The sequence below is a fragment of the Arachis duranensis genome, chromosome 6 (assembly GCF_000817695.3).
Source record: "Arachis duranensis cultivar V14167 chromosome 6, aradu.V14167.gnm2.J7QH, whole genome shotgun sequence".
Lineage (NCBI taxonomy): Eukaryota > Viridiplantae > Streptophyta > Magnoliopsida > Fabales > Fabaceae > Arachis > Arachis duranensis.
The window spans coordinates 65242065-65251508 of NC_029777.3; positions in this window are offsets into that span (position 1 = coordinate 65242065).

The window sequence follows — 9444 nt, forward strand, 5'->3', positions numbered from 1 at the left end:
TAAACCAAAACAACCACTCCAAGTATCACTAAATTCACAAGGCTTATAAATCAATTAAAATTCAATTAAAATTAGCTTAAACCTTATGAGTTAACATTAATTTCATGGTGGTTGTTTGATTTAAAGAAGTTATGCATTTTCACTCCAAATCACTTACTTAGGATGCAAGAAAGTGCATAAAGACTAATAAAACAAGTGAAATTAGCTTGAAAAATGGGTATATGATGACTTGTCATCACAACACCAAACTTAAATCTTGCTTGTCCCCAAGCAAGCATCAAAATTAAGAGAAAATGAAGTGAACAAGAAAAGAACACATATCCTTATTAGGCATATAGCAGAACTTGATTTATGGAGTCTTTATGCAGACAATGATAACTCAATTATTGTTGCTGTTACATAATATACATCTTTCCTCAAAGACTTGCTAACCTTGCTGTTATAAGACCTACTTTTTAATTACTCCCTTGCTAACTTTTCTTTTCTTATAATGCTTAACAAGCTTATTATTCTTTTGGAGATTTGGTGTCTAATGTTGCAGTAGTAGCCTTTGGCTTTAATTTTTTTTTTACTCAACATCTCTCCACCACAGACACATGGCTCACTAATTCTTCCTAGGATCATTGATGCCCAGCATCTCTTTGGATAACTAAATGCTCTGTACCTAAGTTGCTCTTTATTGTGGACTTTCAATTGACCATCCCAAATCAGTTGATCTAAGTGTCCGGGTTTTAAAATACCCCTTAGAATTTACTCATCCAAGCATATCTTAGTACAAGAACACCACAGGCATATGTCCTAGGGTCCAAGCTATTGGTGTCCAACCTTTATTCTTTGTTTTTCTTGCCATTTTGGCTGTTTCTTCTTCCTTTTCTTTCTGTTTTTGTTCCCAAGGGCTTTTTCATTATTGATAAGAGTCTTTGTAACAGCAAGTTAACTCACAATTGAATGAGAATGATATTATGCAACAATTATTTCATGAGTCATGCATTTAATCAAACACATATACCACCACCAACTTCCATTCATACATACCACCATTAACTTCCATTCTTACTTATGCAACATTGGATATTTCACTTTTCAATTCAAACAATTCTCTTTTATTCAAGCATGTGGGACAAGACAAAATTTTAAGCTAAGTGATGGATAACAAGCATTATGCAGATTTAGCATTTCTCTAGCTATTTATTAAATAACTAAAATGAAAAACAAAAATTGCATGAAGTAAAAAAAGAACTAGATGATGGAGGCATATCATATTTCAGACATGCATCTCCTTATTAGAGGCATGAAAGAGGAAATATGAAAGAACTTTGCCACCTTCTAATGGTCGTGGCTGCTGCTAGATTCTCCCTTTTTCTTCTTTCTCTTCCCTGTCTTGGAATAATCTCAGATCTCTTCACCAGGACATCTTCTACCCCAAACAGAATCTAAGAGTCCTGAGAGCCCAACTTCTTCCAATCTTTTAAAAGTTGCCTCAGTATATTGATGAGATCTTGCCTGCTGCTTGGCTACAAATTCAGGGCATTGCTCAAATGGCTTGATCTCAAGATTGAGTGTTGGCAAATTATGGGTCAAGTACTCCAACCTTGCTTGCATGTTTTCATCATTCTCCATTCTTTGTGCGTATCTAACTTCTCCCATGGTGTGATGAATATTCTTCCATTGATACAGGTTGTGACTATATTTCCCCTACTTTAGCTTGACTAAAATACAGCTTATCATATGATTCTTTGAATTCTTTGTATTGCTCTTTTTGTCCTTCAAGAATCTGTGCTTGAAATTCTTGCTACTGAGTCATCATTTGTTGTTGCCATCTCTCTTGTTTCTCCTCCATTTGACGCTGCCAAGCTTCTCGTTCCTCTTTATCTTTCAAATATTGCTCTACAAATTCTGGATGGGGCTCTAGATATTTCTCTTGGCCCCCCTGATTTTGACCTTGTTGAGTCTGCATGAGTTGCTGAGATAGTTCTTTAATTGATCTTTGTAACTGGCTCATGTCTATGGCATCATGAGCTTGATTTCGTCCTTCCTCTCTTTGTGATCTCCTTTGTCTAGGAGCTACTACCCCTTCTTGGTCTTCTTCTTCATTCATTCCTTCCATGCTCTTCTTAGTGATCCCTTTTCCTTTTTTCACCTTTTCTGTATCCTCATCTTCAAAGATTACTCCAGCTTTGTCACATAGCCTGAGGATGGTACTTGGATGTCCAAGACCACTTGATTTGCTTTGTATTTTCCACACATAACCCTTGCAAGATCTCATCAGGATTGTTTTCCATTTGCAACCTGGTTTCATAACTAGGCTCTGCATAAGTTATGGTTCTCAACTTTAGAGCCCTAGTGATGGCTGCTGGACTGAAGCTCACTTCAACTCCTCTGACATAACTTGTGTAAGGAGCATTATCTTTATTTTCTTTCATAGCATTTGCATAGAACTCCCTGATCATAACTGCACTGATGTCAACTAGAGGAGCACACAAGAGTTCCCACCTTCTTTCTTTAGTAATTTGCCTCATGATGGGATATTCTCCTTCCCTCAACTCAAGGCTTTTCTCATAGATGACATTCTTTGCCTCCATGAACCTATGATATCTCCCTTCATGAATTTGGGATCTAAATTTGGTTGCATCAAATGATGGAGGTTCGGCTACCATAGGTTCCTTTCCCGGCCTTCTTTTTGAACTTGAGGAGGCCATTGGATTTGAGGTGAAAAGAAAGGAAAAGTGAGAATAGAAGAAGTATGTGTTGTGTTTGGGATGAGTTTTGGTTCGGTTATGTTGTGTGAGAAGGGAATTATATTGGTTTTGGGAGTAGAGGGGATTATGGTTTTCATATGAAAGTAGCTTGAATGAGTGTGTGAACTGTTTAGTGCTACGGCTATTAATAGGCAAATTCTTCAAGCTTTCCAACAAAACCACAATGAATGAAGAAGGAGCTCGTTAGTGCTCATGAAGGGTTGAGATTGAGTTGTTCATCTAGAGGGTTCATGGAATGGGCGGTCTGCATGCATTGTTGAGGCTTTGACGAGGATCCTCCTCCATTGGCTGCATGCATTTAGGCGTTCAATGATGCATGCATGCATGTTCTGCTTCCCAAGGGACACATCTCCCTAGGCACATGTGACCATTCCTCTCTTAGCTTGTCCTAGCCGTGGCCCCTCCTTGCTTTTGTCGAGATCTACATAAACCAAAACAGCTAGTCTTAGATATTAATATAAACGTTAGCTATTGACTTGTAAAAATTGTTTTGTTCTGTTTAACTGTTATTTGATTTTTTTGTGATCAATTGTGTCCCTAAATAAAAATGCTAAAAGTTGGTGAACACCAAACTTATCTTTTATTGAGGGGACGGCTTAACAATGCAAACCATTCTTCACAATTGATGCATTTTATAAAAAAAATTTGATGCATGATCCCTTTCTGTATGATTTTGAGTCCATGATTGGGAAATGATCTTCTGAACATTGTTACACATGCAGACACCAAACTTAGTGTTTGGTCATATGCTTCATCAAAAGAATTATACATATGTTTTAAGAATAATCACCTTTTTTGAAAAAAAAAGAACTTGGGTGTGCCTTAAGGTACACCAAACTTAGAAGTCTGACATGTGCTTCAAAACAATGTATGCAAATATTTTTTTATGGTCGTTCAAATATCATGCTCAGGTGATCATGGCTTATTGAATAAAAGAGAAGACAGAAATCTTAAACCATGGGTTGCCTCCCATGAAGCGCTCTTTTACTGTCACTAGCTTGACATTGAACTCCCTTTAGGGTGGTTGATGTTGGTGATGTCTCAACTTGTCACCTCTTACTCTAAGCTTTCTCTGTGTGCCTTGATGCTCAATTTCCATATGCTCAAGAGAAAGTACTTGGTTGACAGTGTAATAATCTTCTGTTCCCAGCTGTTGATATACTAGTTGCACCTTATCACCTTTAGAAAATCCTTCAGTTGGGATTTTCTTGTTCTTCCACCCTTTTGTGAGCCTTATTCTTGCTCTTCATCTTTTTCTTTCTTGTTGATCTTTCTTTCTTGACAGTGACTTGGGTTGTGATACCTTCCTTCTTGTTTATCAACCCTGCTTCCTTTTGCACTCCTTTTTCTTCTTGTAACTGCTTGTTTTTCTGTTCTACTGCCTTGTCGATTGCTTGCTTTGGAAGGAAGTCACCACTTATTTCTTCATTCCTTTGTAATTCTGGAAAGACTTTCAAGATGATGCTCTCCTCATGCATCCTGAGGGTTAACTCTCCCTGCTCTATATCCACAATGGCTCTAGCAGTGGCCAAAAATGGTCGACCAAGTATTATGGAGTCATTGCCATTTTTTGAAGAATCCAGGATCACAAAATCCGCAGGATATATGAACTTGTCAACCTTAACTAAAAGGTTCTCAATCAGCCCCTTAGGATATACTACTGATTGGTCCACCAAATCCAAGGATATCTGTATTGGTTTCACTTCCTCTATGCCAAGCTTTTTCACTAAAGAGGATGAGTAGATTTATGCTTGCTCCTAAATCACACATTCCCTTGTTGATGAATAGGTTTCCAATAGTGCAGGGTAGGAAGAAACCTCCAGGATCTTCAAGCTTGGGAGGGAGTCCCTTTTTAATGAGTGCACTGCATTCTTCACTAAGCATTACAGTCTCCTTTTCATTCCAACTTCTCTTCTTGTTGATGAGCTCCTTCAAGAACTTGGCATACAGAGGCATTTGCTCCAATGCCTCAGCTAAAGGTACGTTGATTTCCAGCTTCTTGAAAGTCTTAAGAAATTTGTGGAAATGCTGATCCTTTGTCTCTTTGTGGAATCTCTGTGGATACGGTAGTGATGGTGTTGAGCTCTTCTCCACTTGATGTTGTTTTGGATTTGGTTCTTCCATGATCTGCTTTCCTTTCTTTAGATTCTGTGGCCTATCTTCTTTTTCTTGAGGTTGATTCTGAGGTTGGTTTTTTTGGGAAATTCTTGCTTATCATGTCCTTGTTGATAGCTTCATCATTCTTTGTTGGCTCATTGTCATTATTCTTGGTTGCTCCTTGGTTACCATCCAATAACACTTTTCCACTCCTTAGTTGCACGACCTTGCATTCTTCCTTTGGATTGGGAATGGTGTCACTAGGTAGTGAACTTGATGGTTTTTCAACAGAAACTGTTTGGAGATTTGCCCAATCTGTCTCTCTAAGTTCTTCATGGACGCTTCTTGGTTCTTTGTTGTTAATTCTTGTTTCTTCATCATTTTCTCCATGAGCATCTCTAGATTGGTGATCCTCTGGGAATCTTGTGAGATTGGTTGGTTTTGGGGTGTTGATGGATGATGATAGGTGTTTTGATTTGTTAGGTGGTTATTGGGTGGATAATGGTTAGAGTTGGGGTAATTATTTTGTGGTTTTCTGTATGTATTTTGGTTAGTGTTTGGCTGGTTGTTGTGGTTTGTGTTTTTCCAATTATTTTGAGTTGAGTTCCTTTGCTATGGCTACTGAGTTTGATTGTGGTTGTCTCCCCATCTGAGGTTGGGATGGTTTTTCCAAGAAGGATTGTAAGTATCACCATAGACTTCATTTATTCCAGGATTTTGGTTGTTCATATAGTGTACTTGCTCTTGTTGTGGCTCCTCTTGAGTTTCTTCATTTTGCACCCAAGTATTTGATGGTTGGCTTGTGGCACTCACTGATGCAACTTGAAGGCTGTCAATTCTCTTGGCCATCTGCTCAAACTGTTATTGAATTTGCTGCTGCATCATTTTGTTCTGAGCTAATCTTTGAGGGGGATAAAATTTGGCAAGAAACTTGCTTACCAAGTCATCCCAAGTGTTGATGCTTTCTTTTGGAAAGGTCTCTAGCCATTGAGTGGCTTTATCTCTGAGAGAAAATGGAAAGAGCAACAACTTGTAGCTGTCAGGAGGCTTCACAGTGTCACAGATTCTCAAGAAGATAGATAAATGTTGATTTGGGTCCTCCAAAGGCCCTCCTCCAAAAGAACAGTTGTTTTGAACCAAAGTGATGAGTTGTGGTTTTAGTTCAAAATTGTTTGCATTGACATTAGGAGGAAGAATGCTACTTCCACAGTGTCTAGCATTTGCAAATGTATATGAAGCAAGGACTCTTTGTTGTTGTTGGTTATTGTTGGCCCCTCCTCCTAGTTGATTGAGATTTGATGGATCTCCTTCCATTTCTTGGAATTCCTCCTCAGATTCTTCCTCTCCAATAACGTTCTTCCCTCTTTCAGCTCTTCTTATTCTTCGAAGAGTTCTTTGGTCAATTTCAGAGAGGACAGGGGAAGATCTTCCTATACCTGACATACAAACACACAACAATAAACACACAAATCCAGAAAACTATGAAACTTCAATCTATAGCTAGAATAAAGTTTTAATTAGTTTAAGCAAAAATACAAACAGTTAGTGTGTTAGTCAAAATTAAAATAACAGAAAAGAAAGAGTGCTTGATCTAGATCTCCACTTCACTTAATCATTGTCAATCTATTTCAATCCCCGGCAACGGCGCCAAAAACTTGATGTGTGGAAAACGATCCAACACAAAACTCACCGGCAAGTGTACCGGGTCGCATCAAGTAATAATAACTCACTCATGTGAGTTATTATTACTTGATGCGACCCGGTACACTTGCCGGTGAGTTTTGTGTTGGATCGTTTTCCACACATCACTGGTGCGGCTTGCATTCCAGATAGACTTTGAGAAATCATATTGACTTCTTAAGTCAATATTTTGTTCTAAGCCAATATGGTATTCAGAGTATCAATCTCAAGAACTCCTTTCTTCTGATTCATACCATTGTTCACAGGATTCCTTTCAGAAGTGTACATGAATTGGTTATTTGCAACCATTTCAATGAGTTCTTGAGCTTCTATAGGCGTCTTCTTCAGATGAAGAGATCCTCCAGCAGAGCTGTCCAATGACATCTTGGACATTTCAGACAGACCATCATAGAAGATACTTATGATGCTCCATTCAGAAAGCATGTCAAAGGGACACTTTTTGATCAATTGTTTGTATCTTTCCCAAGATTCATAGAGGGATTCACCTTCCTTCTGTCTGAAGGTTTGGACTTCCACTCTAAGCTTACTCAATTTTTGAGGTGGAAAGAACTTTGCCAAGAAGGCATTGACTAGCTTTTCCCAAGAGTTCAGGCTTTCTTTAGGTTGTGAGTCTAACCATATCCTAGCTCTGTCTCTTACAGTAAAAGGGAATAGCATAAGTCTGTAGACCTCAGGGTCAACCCCATTAGTCTTGACAGTGTCACAGATTTGCAAGAATGCAACTAAAAACTGATGAGGATCTTCCAATGGAAGTCCATGGAACTTACAATTCTGTTGCATTAGAGAAACTAATTCAGGCTTAAGCTCAAAGTTGTTTGCTCCAATGGCAGGGATAGAGATGCTTCTCCCATAGAGGTCGGGAGTAGGTGCAGTAAAGTCACCAAGTACCTTCCTTGCATTGTTGGCATTATTGTTGTGTTCGGCTGCCATGTCTTCTTCTTGTTTGAAGATTTCTGTTAGGTCCCCTACAGAGAGTTGTGCTTTAGCTTCTCTTAGCTTTCGCTTCAAGGTCCTTTCAGGTTCAGGGTCAGCCTCAACAAGAATGCTTTTGTCTTTGCTCCTGCTCATATGAAAGAGAAGAGAACAAGAAAATATGGAATTCTCTATGTCACAGTATAGAGATTCTTTGAAGTGTTAGAGGAAAAGAAGAAGAGAAGGAGGAGGTAGAAGAATTCAAACTTATCAAGAGAGGTAGAGTTCGAATTGTGCATTGAGGAGGAGTGTTAGTCCATAAATAGAAGGATGTGAGAAGAGGGGAAGAAATTTTCGAAAATTAAAGTGAATTAATTAAAAGAAATTTTGAAAAATGGTAATTGATTTTCGAAAACTAAGATTGGCAAAGAAATTAAGTGAAATTGAAAAAGGTTTTGAAATTAGAAATCAAAAAGATATGATTGAAAAATTAATTTTAAAAAAATGTGATAAAAAGATATGATTGAAAAGATACAGTTTTAAAAAGATATGATTGAGAAGATATGATTTGAAAAACAATTTAAAAAGATTTGATTTTGAAAATTAATGACTTGGCTAACAAGAAATTTAAAAGATATGATTCAGACATTAAACCTTTCTCAACAGAAAAGGCAACACACTTGAAATGTTGAATCAAATCATTAATTGTTAGCAAGTATTTTTGAAAATGGAAAGAAATTGATTTTGAAAATATATGATTGAAAAGATATGATTTGAAAAAGATTTGATTTTGAAAAATTATGGAAACTTGAAATCTTCCCTCTTGTGCCATCCCGGCGTTAAATGCCCAGAATGGTATCCATTCTGGCGTTTAACGCCCAAAATGTTACCCTTTTGGGGTACCTTGGCTGGTGTTTAAACGCCAATTTTCCTTCCTCACTGGGCGTTTTGAATGCCCAGCTTTTTCTGTGTAATTCCTCTGCTGTATGTTCTGAATCTTCAATTCTCTGTATTATTGACTTGAAAAGACACAATTTAAAATTTTTTTTGAATTTTTAATGATGAGGAATAATCAAAATGCAACTAAAATCAAATAAACAATGCATGCAAGACACCAAACTTAGAAGTTTGTATACTATTGCCACTAACAAATTGAGAATGCATATGAGAAACAACAAAAACACTCAAGACAAGAGAATTTAAAGATCAGAGTAAGGAAATCATCAAGAACAACTTGAAGATCAATGAAGACACATGATTGAATTCGAAAAATGCAAGAAGAACAGAAACATGCAATTGACACCAAACTTAAAATTAGACACTGGACTCAAACAAGAAACATAAAAATATTTTTGATTTTAAGATTTTATAATTTTTTTGGATTTTTTTTTGAAAATTATATGGAAAAGAAAATAAAGATATCAAAATTCTTAATGAGAATTCCAAGAATCATGCAATGTTAGTCTAAAGCTTTAGTTTAAAGAAATTAGACATGGCTAGCCAAGCTTCAGCTGGACATTGCATTCAAGAGCTAAATTGATGAGAATCAATCAGCTTTGGTGATGATGAAAACATCACCTTGAAACTCTAGAATTCATTCTTAAAAATTCTGAAGAAGAATACCTAATCTAAGCAACAAGATGAACCGTCAGTTGTCCAAACTCAAACAATCCCCGGCAACGGCGCCAAAAACATGGTGCACAAAATTGTGATCATCAATGGCGCCATCAACATGGTATGCTCAATTGCAATCTCAACTCTTTATCACAACTTCACACAACTAACCAGCAAGTGCACTGGGTCGCCCAAGTAATAAACCTTACGCGAGTAAGGGTCGATCCCACGAAAATTGTTGGTATGAAGCAAGCTATGGTCATCTTGTGAATCTCAGTCAGGCAGATTCAAATGGTTATGGAGGATTAATGATTAAAAGATAAATAAAACATAAAATAAAGATAGAGATACTTATGTAATT